Below are 12934 nucleotides of genomic sequence, written 5' to 3'. Positions count from 1 at the left end.
TTTATATGAATTTTACTTACATGACTATATGAAGGTCAGTGGGCAGAGATTAAATGATATCTTTTCTGGTTACATAATGAAATTCTGGGATCATAAATGAGATGTGTGTTAAATCATTTTGATGGGTTCATGCAACTTTATTTTTTCCTAAGCCTGAAACTTAAAATAAAATTTTAATTTTTTCAAGGATTAAATGGAGGAAAACTGTTGAAAACACCTAGTAGATCATAAGTTTGAACACCTTGCAGGTATCTGTGTTCTGTGCTGTGGGAGCCATCATCACCTGGTCTCCATCTACTTTCCTTTGATGTTTGTTAGACCTAGTCCATAGTATCAGCTCCTTAAATGCTGTACTCTTCCCCTTTTGATGAATGATTAAAATGTCTTTTGCAAAAAAGTGTTGTCTTTTGCTGTGTTTATACTATTTTAAATTGTAAAATTAGGGTGGTCCATGCCTTACTGTGAGCTATACACAGTGACTCCTGCCAAGCAACAATGCCCAGGAGGTCACATACCTAGCAACAGACATCAGTAGCTTTTAAAAGCATCCAAATTCAGAGCTGGCGCTTTTGTTTTTATTTCCCTTTAAAAACTTTTCTTTCTGGCAGCTATCGTTGTATGAGATGAAACATTATTTTTTATATGAATTTTACTTACATGAGTATATGACCAAAAGAAGATCAGTAGACCATAAGATGATCTTTTCTTTTGGGAGATGACCTCATGTACCTATTAATTTGCATGACTGATCTGATTATTTCCAAAATTAGACTATATTTGTATGGCTTATATTCCTTTTCCAATTGAGCTATTAACATGGGTCAGAAGCCTCTTGAGCTTCCCAATACAGGAGATCTTGTATAGAAAGCAACTGGCTCAATTGAGAAGTACCTTCATCTAGAGCTGGAAGGACCATCTAGACTAGAGTAGTTAGTTGTGTTGAAATACCTATTTTTTTTTTTTTTTTAGATTTATTTATTTATTCATACAGAACTGGGGTACAGGCCAGAGATGCGGAGGGTGAGAGGATTCACCAGAGACAGAGTGGGAAGCAGAACAGGCAGATTGACGAAGTACCCTGCTGAGGGGAGCAGCGTCGGGTCAGGAGAGGTCTGCCACGCCATGTGGATCTCCTCCGGGGCAGGCGGGAATCGAACTCATGTTGAAGTGGCTTTAGCTTCTTAGTGCAGTGCTTTAACCCGCTGCGCCACCAGGGAGGGCTGAAATACCTATTTTTAATCCATGGCAAATTTTTTGAGACAGGTGATAGCTATCATAGTTACTTTTAGCAAGATTTATTTTTTTCTCTATATTTAAGGACTGAGCATAGAAACAGAAATCACCTTCCAAATGCAACAGATATGAAGATAAAGACAGGTGTGTCATGTGAGATATGAGTTGAAAAATAGTAATGTTATATTTAATCTAGCTGTAGGCAATTTTCTAGATGACTGTTTCTACCAAATACACAGTATGACCTCTGAAGAGTCAGGAAAGGATACAGAAAAGCCAAGAGAGCCCAGCAATCAACTTGCTTAAACTGCTCCTGAAATATCTGTTTGAAAACTCTCTTCAGACTTTCTTCCCATTGGGCCAGGAGCATCAGTCTGCAGCATTTGCTGCAGGACTGTCCCCACTAGGAAAGCTAAGCAACTGAGGGGACTCATGGTTGGGGGGGTATTACAGTATAGCCATACATTGTGCAGTTTTTGCTCAAGATTTATCAGCTATCACCCTTTTGGGGAAAAAAATTAGTGTGTATATATATTTAAATCCATTTTATTGAGCTATAATTTGCATGAGGCAATATTTGCCAGCTAATTTTTTTTTAAAGATTTATTTATTTGTACACACAGAACTGGGGTACAGGCCAGAGGCTCAGGGGTGGTGAGAGGCTTCACCAGAGACAGAGTGGGGAGCAGAACAGGCAGATCGATGAAGTACACTACTGAGGGGAGCAGCAGGAGGGTCAGGAGAGGTCTGCCACACCATGTGGTCACCTCCGGGGCAGGCAGGAATTGAACTCATGAGGAAGTGGCTTTAGCTTCTCAGTACAGTGCTTTAACCTGCTGCACCACCAGGAGGGCCTGCCAGCTAATTTTAAGTGCATACTTAAGTGAATTTTGACAGTGTGTAAAGGCTGTCACAATTGGGATAGAAAATATTGCCATCACCCTCCAAAGTTCTCTTTTGCCTTCTCGTAGTCAACTTCTACCCACATGTCCTCAGCCCTGGCCAGCACTGGTCTGTTTTCTTTCTTATGGGATCTTAAAATAGGTGACCCTTTGAGTCCAGATTCTTCAGGAATCTTGAAAAGAGAACCAGCAGGCTCTGGCAACCGAGCATTGCCAGTGTAGGGTTCCCTACATTTTAATTATTTTGAGGAGGTTGGAAAGGGAATTGTGGAGAGCTGTGGTGAGCTCCTGCCTTTAAAAGTCTTCCCTGGTGATTCGGAGTTACCAAGGGAAGGCTTTAGCTCTGGACATCAATCAAGTTTACCTGATCACACTTCCTGAACTTGCAAGTTGTCTTGCCGCCAACCAAATGATTGTCTCGTCTCTACCCTTGTGTCACAGGCATCTCTTCCCAGGTGAGTCTGGATCCTAACGAATGATGCTTGGTGGGTAAGAGCACACATGTGGAGTTAAATAGAGTGGAATTTGACTCCTGGTTCTGTTGCTTATAAATGGTATGGCTCTGGGAAAATACCTTAAGTTTTCTGAAACTCAGTGCTATTTTCTGTATAATGGGATAAAACCACCTACCTTAGAGTCCTGTTGATGAATTAAAGAATACTTAACATATTGTGCTTGGTGTAGTCATGTTCTACCCTCAACAAAATATTTTTACCTGTGTTTTGCATTCTGAATTTTAGATTAAAAGTGGTAACTGGGTTGAGAAGGGAAAAAACTAATTGCAAGCAGAGTTTACATTTTCTCTCTTATAAAACTTATTGCAAGTGGTGATTTTATAAGTAGGTGCCATCTTGGCATGAAGACATTGCACTTTCGAAGTTTGATCCTTACATTTGATGTTACCTGTGTGGTGACTCCAAAAGACAGACTGACATTAACAGCCGAAACTGAGGCTGCTTCCCTTTCCTTTTGAGCCCTGAAAACATAGATGAAGGCTGGCTTTTCTCACACCCCATGAAAGGAACCAAAATAATGGCCCAGGTCCATGTACTTGCTTTGCTGTGCCAGCAAGAACACCAGTCTCCTCAGAGTAGGGATGTGTATATATTCTGTACTCTACTTTTAGAAAAGTATGTTTCTTTCAAGGTTTTCTTGCATTGATAGCCATAAAAGCATGCTGTTTTTCTCTATTCTGAATCACTGAGAAGGAAATGACAATGGACAAACTAAGATGACTATGTGACAGCCTTTAGGATGTGTAGGGAGGTTCTGGGCCTGAGTCCTCCACCATCTCAAACAGATGAAGGATGATTGCCCTCCTGTGCTCCAGAATGTTCCAGAACAACAAAAGGGTGAATTGTGACACACTGAAACTAAAAGGCAGGCATGTCTCTAAGGCATGCTCTCAGCCAGTGGAACAGACCAGCTGGCCTGGCTCATCAAAGAGAGTTGCTATTTGAGTTGTCAGTTCAGTTGCCAGGCTTCACATCTGTAGCTGGGGATGTGCCTGCTTGTCTCTGAGATCTGCATCTGTGCCTGGAATGCATTCAAAGGGAACAGTCCTAAGAATTCAGGTTCATGGTGAAGAAAGATGGCCTCCAGTCTGTCCAGAGGGGCAGTTTCTTCTTGGGTGATAACCCTGGATATTTTGGAACCTGCAAGGATGGTTTCTCAGACCTCAGCCTCTAGGTAGAATTTTAAAAGAAGACCACAGTATGTTTGAAGACTTCTAGTAAACCACTGGAGCTTAGTACATGTGGAAGGTGATGGAGGATGAGGATGTAATGGTGGACATGGGCTAGGTTTTATATGATCTTAATGAAATATGATTCCTGGTCTAACTCCAAGCTTCTCCAACCTTCTGTCTTTTTATCTGGACTCTGTCAGTTGATGTATCCTTTTTGGTATGGCCTTTTCTTCCCCCTCACATATCAGTGTGGCTTTGTCTGGTGTCACTATGATGGAAGAGAGCTTCTCTTCCAGATAGTAATTGAGGAAGGGACCCAGTTCATCCCATTCTATCTTGGGGCTCCAAGATGGAAAAGTTAAAGGCATGGCAATGTGAAACTGCCATTTCATGTTTGACTCTAACATCTCCACATAGAGCTTCCAAGATCATGAGTTTGTCTGCATAGACAAATGCAAGGGAGAAGTTCTTCTGTGCAGACTGTTTTGTTTGCATCTCAAAGGGCTGGCCAACACTCATGTTCACCCTCTGTTAACTTAGGGTCACACCTAGCTCTAAAGGAGCCTGGGAGCATATACAGGCTAGGTGGTAGAGAGGAGAAACAATGGTGAGCAGCCAGCCAGTGTGCCTTGCCACTCTGGATATTGCAAGAATAGTCAAAGGCCAGTTGACTGTATTTATGTGGTTCTATATCTGGGCTCTTTATTCTGTTTCACTGATCTGCTTGTCTTATTTTGTTAAAGTCACATCTTGATTAGTGTAGCTTTGTATCAGTTCTGGATTTAAACTTATACTAATGTCAGTCTTCCAGGTCTTCTTCAATATTGTGTCTGCTACTTGGTGACTTTTGACTCTCCATATAAACCTTTGAATAGCTTTTGGTTTGGATTGCTATAAATCTAATGGGAAAAACTGACATCTTGACAATACTGACATTTCTTATATATAAACAAAAATATCTTTCCACTTATTTAATTTCCTTTTGATTTTGTTCATCAGAGTAGTTTTACTCTGTTGATCTTATAGGGATAAATTTTGTTAGATTTATCCCTAACACAGAGAATTATGAAATCACCGGAAAGGCTAGAGGCATGGCCACGGGAAACTGCCATTTCATGCTTGACTTTGAGGTCACACACCTGTCACCCACACGAAGGCCCTCAATTTCCAGATCCCCTCTGGTCCGTGCCTCTAGGATCCTTTCCATAACAGTCTGATACTTGCTCCTGTATTTGGCACCTGAGAAATTTTAATCCTGTAGCTGATTTAACAACTAGGTTTACCATAATGGTATTTGCTGTTACCGCTGTTGTTATACCTACAACTTCCACACTGACATTAGTAGAGCTTGTTCACGCAACCTGAATGAACACAGATCTGTATCTACACAGGATTTGGGAAATGTAGTTTTAATCTTCCTTTCCCATGTTACATGGAAAATGATACTGCTTCTTCTGACACAGTGACCTCTTTGGGTGTCTGCTGCTTTCATTATTGTTGCTCCCGTTTGTGACTGAGACTATGAGGCGTATGGTCTATGAGTAGAAAAATCAGAATGGAGGAGGCACAAGACCAGAAACTGGAGGTGGTTGTGGAAATGATTAACATAGTTCAGCCAGCTACAGAAATGAAAAACCCTTACGGGTCAACTGTTGCAGCAAGTATCAGGCCGCTACAGAAAGGATCTGGAGGCACAGACCAGAGGGGGGATCTGGAGCTGGGGGCCCATTGGAGAGAGTCCCTGCTGCTCTGCTCACTCTGTTGGCAGTGAGTCAACCTAGTCATGTCCTAGTATTAATTACTTTAACAGCAGGTAATAATCATTGAAGACTTCTAGTAAACCACTGGAGCTTAGTACATGTGGAAGGTGATAGAGGATGAGGATGGTATGGTGGACATGAGCCAGGTTTTCTATGATTGATTCCCTCCCCAACAGAAGAACACTATCTACAAGTTCCTCACTAGCAAGAGGCAGCTTCCCTGCCTGCCTGTGACTAAATAGGTGCCTCTTTTTCTTTCTCTTTTTCCTAGTAAACCTGCCCTTTTGAATATAACTGAATGTCTCTGCCCCCTGGGAAAACTCGCTGTGTGTCACTGGAGGGGATGCTCTGGTGAAATTCTTCTCAGAGGCAACCTAAGGACCATGCTTCAAACCAACATCAGTACCCATGGGGAATCCATCTCTGCAAACTGCCAGGTTCAGGCTCCTCAGTTCCTTTTTAAGGTAAGAATAAGTGTCTCCTGTTTGTGGTACCATCCTGATCGGGGTGGTATCCGGATTGGGGATATGCTGTGTTCCTTCACTCCCCTTTGCTCATCTTCCCTGAAATTTTGGCTGTTACTTTTTTTTTGGCAGATTTAGGGGCTCATTTGGCCAACAGGCTGCTGGGAAGTGATGCTTTACCTAGAATTCCTGAGGGGATGGTGCTGATAGGGATATCTGAGGGCCTTCATCAAGCTCTGCTATGCTGCTGAAGAGAACCCCAGGAAGTTGGGGGCATTGTGTTCTTCTGCAGTGACACCAGTCCTTTTGTGGGCTCATTCAGAACCATCGCAAGAGGAGTCCTACCATGGTGAGGTCCAACCCCACTGAGAGCAGGGCTGCTGGAGCCAAGTGGCAGATTGTCTAACAGGATCTCAAAAGTCAGTGAGTAAAGGCAAAAGTGTGCTGGAGAGGAGGGATTCTGACAGCATAAGCTTAGGGAATTAGTTTGGGAAAGAAAGTTTATAATAACAGTGCTCTAGTTCCTCCTGAATAAAACATGCTTTTCTTCTCTCAGCAGAAAAATAAAATACTTTGGGCAATAGAATGGTTGTTCTTTTCAAATAGAATGGTGGTTGTTTTTAATAACAATCAGGTGGTTTTGTTTTTGGTTTTGGACCTCCCCACCCATCTTCCTCCAGATCTGTCTGAAATTGCCCTGGGCATCCTGTGGGCTCATGGGGGCACTGGGTCTTGGGGCTATATCGCTGCTCTCTCATTGAAGCAGATTGGGAAGCAGCCACTTGAATGAATGGGGTGTGAACTCAGAGAAGGTACCGCCAGCTGCAAACAGACCAGTAAATATGGCTGTTACACATCTGGTAGTAGTTCTACAGTGGCGCAGCTAATGGTGCTGGTATTTAAATGGCCATTAGTAGACTCTACATTCTGTACACCCAATTTAGAAGAACCCTGGGAGCTCGCTCTTGGTGCTGCTCTGCTGTCTGTTGGCTGCAGATCCGGGCAGTGGCAGTGCCTGGTTTGCGTGGCTGTCATCATTGCCTGCAGGGAGAGAGACTTCATTTCTGTGAACAGGCGTAGGGGGATTCTGGATGGGCCCCCACCACTCTGTGGCATCTCAGAAGTAACACTTCCCTTGGTTCCTCCCGTGCAGGTGAGGATGCCCAGCTGGCACGTCCTGCATCCCCAGTGTCTGGCTCTCGTTAACCTTGCATCGGCAAAACCTAGAGCCAGTTAATCCTAGGGTTTCAATATCTGTGCGGGCCTTTAAACCCTCTGGCAAAGTAAAGAAGGGGGAGGTTTTTCATCCTGAAGGAACTTTGTGCCAGAGAACTGAGTAGACTTCTGTCTGCCTCCCTTGATTCCTTAGTTTTAGGCTGCTGAGAGCCTCTCCTTTGCTTGAAGGATTTGTTCACAGTTAAATGCTAATATCTTTGACCTACAGAATGTATCCAGATGATTTTTTTCACACCTTGCCTGAAAAGTTGGAATAATAGAGAGCTTAGAGAGTTTGAGGAAAGTGAGACTGAATATAGAACAGGGGCTCTACAGAAAAAAGGGAACATAAAGACTGAGTGATATACTTACCTCCCTTCCTGCTGTCTTCCACCAACACCACTACCGCCACCTCCTCACAGTTTACATGTTGCACAGGAAAGAGCAGGCTGTGAACCCTGCTTGCTCAGACTTGACAGACAGCCACTCCATCTTGTTTTACGGGGGTCTAGCTTATGCTGATTGTCCTGATGTAATACTTAACAGTGGACTCCTTGCCACTCTCTGAAGGTTCTAGTTTGAACATCACCCTAACCATGGTCATCTCATAGGAAAAAGTCCTTTGTTGGGTGTCTTTAATCGCTTCATTTTGGGGAGAGGGAGTGGGAAAGCATCAAAGAGGACATCGTGCTTCTACTTTCACATGGAGATTTAGTGATAAGTAGAAGGGGAGCCTAGAATGAAATCAAAGTAAAGAAAAATGCCGGCTGAAACATGTTTGTCCCAAAGCCAGTGAGGCTCTGTACTGCTCTGCACAGCAAAGCTTTGGGAAATTGGTGTTGTGGGCTGGCCTGTGGATGGCCCAGTGGCTTGAACAGAACTTTTGGGGTACATGCTGAAGATGTGTCTGTATGGTAGGGGTATCATGTGACAGAGGAACTCAATGTGAGAGTAGGTAACAGTGATTGCTGCTCCTAGGACCGGAAAAGTCAAGACGGGTTGCCTTCTCTGAGGTAAAGGCTGTTTGGAATTAGTTTAAAATAGGCCAACAGTGGGCTAAGGCAATTTGCTCTGCTAGACTGACCTGTGCTTAAATCCAGGGTGTTTGGTGATCTACCTACACATACGCATGCGTGCACACACACTTCCAATCACAGTTACTACATAATAGGCACTAACATGACTGGGAGGCAGTCACCTAATAGAAACAGAGCTGGCTTGCGGGCAGTCTGCCCTGGGTTCAAACCTCCACAGCTCTGTAATCTACTATTAGCTTAGTCTGGTTTCTTAAACTAGCCTCTTTTCTTAACTATGAAGTACAGTAGTTGTGACTCTTAACTGATGGACTGTCTTCTAGTCCTTAACTCCAGGTCTGACTCATAAGAATGAATGCTCAATAAGCGCAAGCTCCCAGTTTCTCCCCGTCCTTATTCCAGCACTGTTTTTAGGACCCTTTAAGTCAATGGAGCAAGGGGAGGTTGGCGCAGAGGGGATGTACCACTCTGGCTAAAGGAACCTGCCCTCAGCCAATCTTTTATTAAATTTCAGCTTTTCATATTCCCTGTTGTTAGCACCCAGGTCTGAACCCATCTCACCCCAGCAGCAAAGTCTTCCTGGGGCTGTGTATGTGCCTGCTCCTGGCTGGCCACACGTGTAATTATTGCTACGCTACTGAACAGAGCTGGGTAGGGAGTGTTTCTGGTTCACCAGAGGCCGTGCAGCTCAGAGATATGTTTTAATTCTTTGAATTTTCTGCAGGAGGATCCGAGAGATACTTAGCATGGGTGTTCTCAAAGCTGCAGCTAAAGACTCACCCCTTTTCTGTTTTTTGCTTTCTGCAAACAAGAGGGTAATAGGATCTGTCCCCTAGAAAATGGCCTGCTCTTGGCCTGCTTCTATTGTGCATCATCTGGTTTTAGCCTTGACTCTCCTGTGTTCTGTGCTGTGAATGGAATATCAATCGGTGTGGAGGAGAAGCAAGCCAGGCGCAGCCAGCCCCCTGTGAGTGTTGTCAAGGGGGAAATCATACTACATGCCCAGAAAATTGCTTCATTTTCTCGTTTTATAAATTAACTCAGCGAACCTTGGGCTTATGAACCTTTATTCCCATGGATGGTACTTAAAGGGGGGAAAAAAAAGGAAAACCCAACAAAACACCAACAAAGGAATCAGAACAGAGTGCTCTTGGCAGCTACGAAAAGGCAGTGTAGGCAGGAATGTTAGCTGGCTGTCCTTAGAGCAACCCAAACTTCCTCACCTTCCGGGTTCCAACTTGTGTTTTCTTTGCATCACTCCCAACTGGCTGCAGAAGCATTGAAGAGCCTTGTGATCTTCAGAGGGGCTGCCAGGCTGTAGGGAGGTAGGGGTCCTGCTTTCCAGAGGAGAAAGATCATGCAAAATGTAGGATTCCTGTCCCCAGTGTCTACCAGTCTTTTCAGATAAAGCTTTATCCTCTGTACCGATTTTGTCATAGAAGTGTTGCCCACTGGAGCGAGACTAGAACCAAAATACCATCTAGACCAACTCCTTTGTTCTATAGAACGGAGACTGAGATCCAGAGCAGGCAAGTGAGCCAAGGTCCTCACCACAGTGAGGCAGGGGTGGGCTGGGGCCCAGGTGAGCGTTGTGGAGCTTCTGCTTTATGGTTTCTCAGAAAAGAAGCAGACTCGCAGGCTCCCAGGGGAAAAGGGGCAGATCTTTCCCATTTCATTTTATTCCAAAATAAAAAAACACTTTCCTATTTGTTCTTAATCTACTTGTAAACTCTAATGACTAGTTCTAGTGTTAAGTACCTAACATAATTTACTTCATTAGCTAATTGCTAAGAATGGAAAGTAGTTTGCTTTGACCTTTTATAATCCATGTTCCTCCCACAGAAAAGTTCCAGTCATCAGTGTTTTGGTGACATTAGCATAAAAGGTGAATTACTTGGCAGAAAACCAGAGTCCAGTTCCTGAAGGTCAGACTTTCATTTACTAAACACCATATGCTCCTTATAAAATAATATGTAGAGGGATACGAAGTATATGTTCTAAATAAAATCATCACACACTCCTACTTATTAACTGATTATAGAGGGGAGTTAGTCCAGCAAAACGGTGCAGGGAGACTGGACCTCCAGTCTTGCTTCTGTCCTTTCTCAACTGGGAAATGCTGAGCAAAGAACTTGTCTCTAAGACTCTGTTTTCTCTGCTGGGTATGTTTTTGATAAATATGTCTTTTGTAGAGTTCTAAGGATTAAGAGGGTTGATATATATGTATATGTAAGTACCTGGCACATAGTAGTCTTCAATTTTTATTATTGTTGTTGCTAAATACTTACAGAAAAGTTTGAAATCTCATAAATAAAGTATAAATAAAGTGAAGACTGAGGGGTACCCCAGGAATCCCAATCTTGCAAGCTCTAAGTCATTTCTGCCATCTGTCTAATAAAGGCAAAGCATACTCTTAGTGTGAAAGGGCTAATAAATTAGTGTGCATAGAGAGGGAAAAAGGGAAGGATATAGTTTCCCAATGAAACACCCCAAGTTACCCATGCCATCATGGTCAATGCTCAGTCAAGTAAGATTGGCCCAAAATGGGGGCTGCTGAGGCCTAACGGCTTGCCATAAAACTATGAGGCACCTTTTGGAGGGGAATAATAGGAAAAAGGCAGAATGGCCAGGCAAGTCTGGAATGAAAGGAGAAAATCACAATCAAGGTAATGCCTGCTGATGTCAGCCTCCTCACATCTCTCACCCGTGTGTCTTCCAAAGTCTCTACTTGTATCCATTCCATGTGTCTCCTCCGTCTCCCAAGCTGGCGGTGCTGTTCCAAAGCTGAGAAGCAATCACGACTTCTTTGCGTGTCTCTGTGCTCCATGTGTCTCCTCCGAGGCTTCTCCCCACTCAGCTCCATCCTTCATTAGGCGGGGCAAGGAACCTGGAACTGTCTCTTTTATGGAGATTACATGCTGTAACAGTGTGAAGAAAGATAATTGCCTCAATTTCATTTCTTAGAGTTTGCTCCTCTTCCTATTGTGGGATAACTATGGTATAAATTGTGTGCAATTCAGGAGGCTGCATTTTTTTTTTTTTTTTGACTAAGCATTCTTTTGTGAACATCTTCCCTGGTTCTTCAAACACATTTTTAATACCTCACAACATATTCTATAAATAGACATACCATAATTTAACTATTTCCCTATTACAGTTTAGTTTGTTTCTCCATTCTCTTCCCCTCGCCCCTACAAAAATTCTAGTATATACATCTTTTTTTTCACCTTTGACAATTTTCTTAGGATAGATTCCTAGAAGTAAAATCATTGGATCAAAGTATAAACATGTCAAATTCTAAATTCAAATCACCAAATTGCTTTGCAAAGCTCATTCTTCAAAACCACCCACCTGTTTTCATGAAAGGGAAGTCAAATACTTAACAAACTTAGTCAATCAAGATTGGATTTCCTCTCCTCAGAGTCTGTATAGGGCACTGGAAGTGTCTCCCATGTGGGAGTCCTTTAAACTCCTCTCCTGGGGAAGCTGCAGGTGACCTGATTTGGACAGATACTCAAACCAAAGCTGGCCTCAGGACCTCAGCTCGTCTAAGCCAGTCTTCTGACCAGCGGAACGGCATTCTCCACCACACCCACCTTTAAAATACTTCAAAACAGTTGAGACCACAGTCCCTTTATTCAGTTTATTGTTGTATGGCTAACATCTCTCATTTTCTAGAAAGTCACTGGTTAGTAACTGATCAGTGTGGTTCTAGTATGTAATCAGTGTGTATTACAATGTGGGTCTAGTATGTAATCAGTCAGGATGGCCCAAATCCTTCATATATTGTCTCCAAAGTGTGTGGGTGGTGACCGTGTAACAGGGGTGTTTTCCTGATACCACTGTGTGCCCAGCACAGCAGTTCTTATCACAGCACTTTAGGCTTTGGTCAGGTGCCCCACCAGCATCCTTCCTCAGATCCAGTAGCCTTACCTTTCCTGGAATCACCCTTTCTATTCTCTGCCCATCCCCTCAGTGGAGGGCCCCCGGTCTTTATGTCTCAAGTGCTGCATCCTCACCTAAGTGGTCTCTACTGCCAGCCTCTTCTTCCCCCAGTCTGACCGAGACACAGTTGCCAGAGTAATCTTCATTAACTATAGTTTTAAGGCTGCTATTCTGCAGTGATGACCAGAATAGTCACATTCTCAAGGCCATTCACTGTGTGGACTCTGTTTCTTGGTTGCCCCGAATTTTTGTCAGATTCATTATTTTCCCTTTGCCTTAACTTCCCTCCTTTTCCCCACATCTCTTTTGAAACTTTGTCTATCTGAGCTGATCCCAAGGATTCCATATGAAGCCTTTCTTAACCCCCTTTCACCAGAATGAAAGCTCACCCCACAGGAATACCTATGGCACGGTATTTCTCTTCCTGCGGTTTTGCACATAAAATAATGATTTCTCATCTTCCCTTTGTCGCAGTCTAGTAAGAAGGTAAAGATTATCTGTCTTTACCTTTATTATCTGTCTTATTGCCTGGTCCTCCCCTTGTCCACTCTTGATAGACAATAAACTTCTGGAGGGGAGAGTGGTGCCTTTCTCCTCTCTGTTCCCCTCCCCCGCCTTGGCAAAGTGCTTTTACATGGTGGACACTCTCCTGCTCTCACACAGCCCTTTCTTGCTACCAGGGGAGCAGCACAGC

This window comes from Condylura cristata, unplaced genomic scaffold (genome assembly GCF_000260355.1).
Source record: "Condylura cristata isolate star-nosed mole 26May11 unplaced genomic scaffold, ConCri1.0 scaffold00010, whole genome shotgun sequence".
Classification (NCBI taxonomy): domain Eukaryota; kingdom Metazoa; phylum Chordata; class Mammalia; order Eulipotyphla; family Talpidae; genus Condylura; species Condylura cristata.
This window is presented reverse-complemented; position numbering follows the sequence as displayed.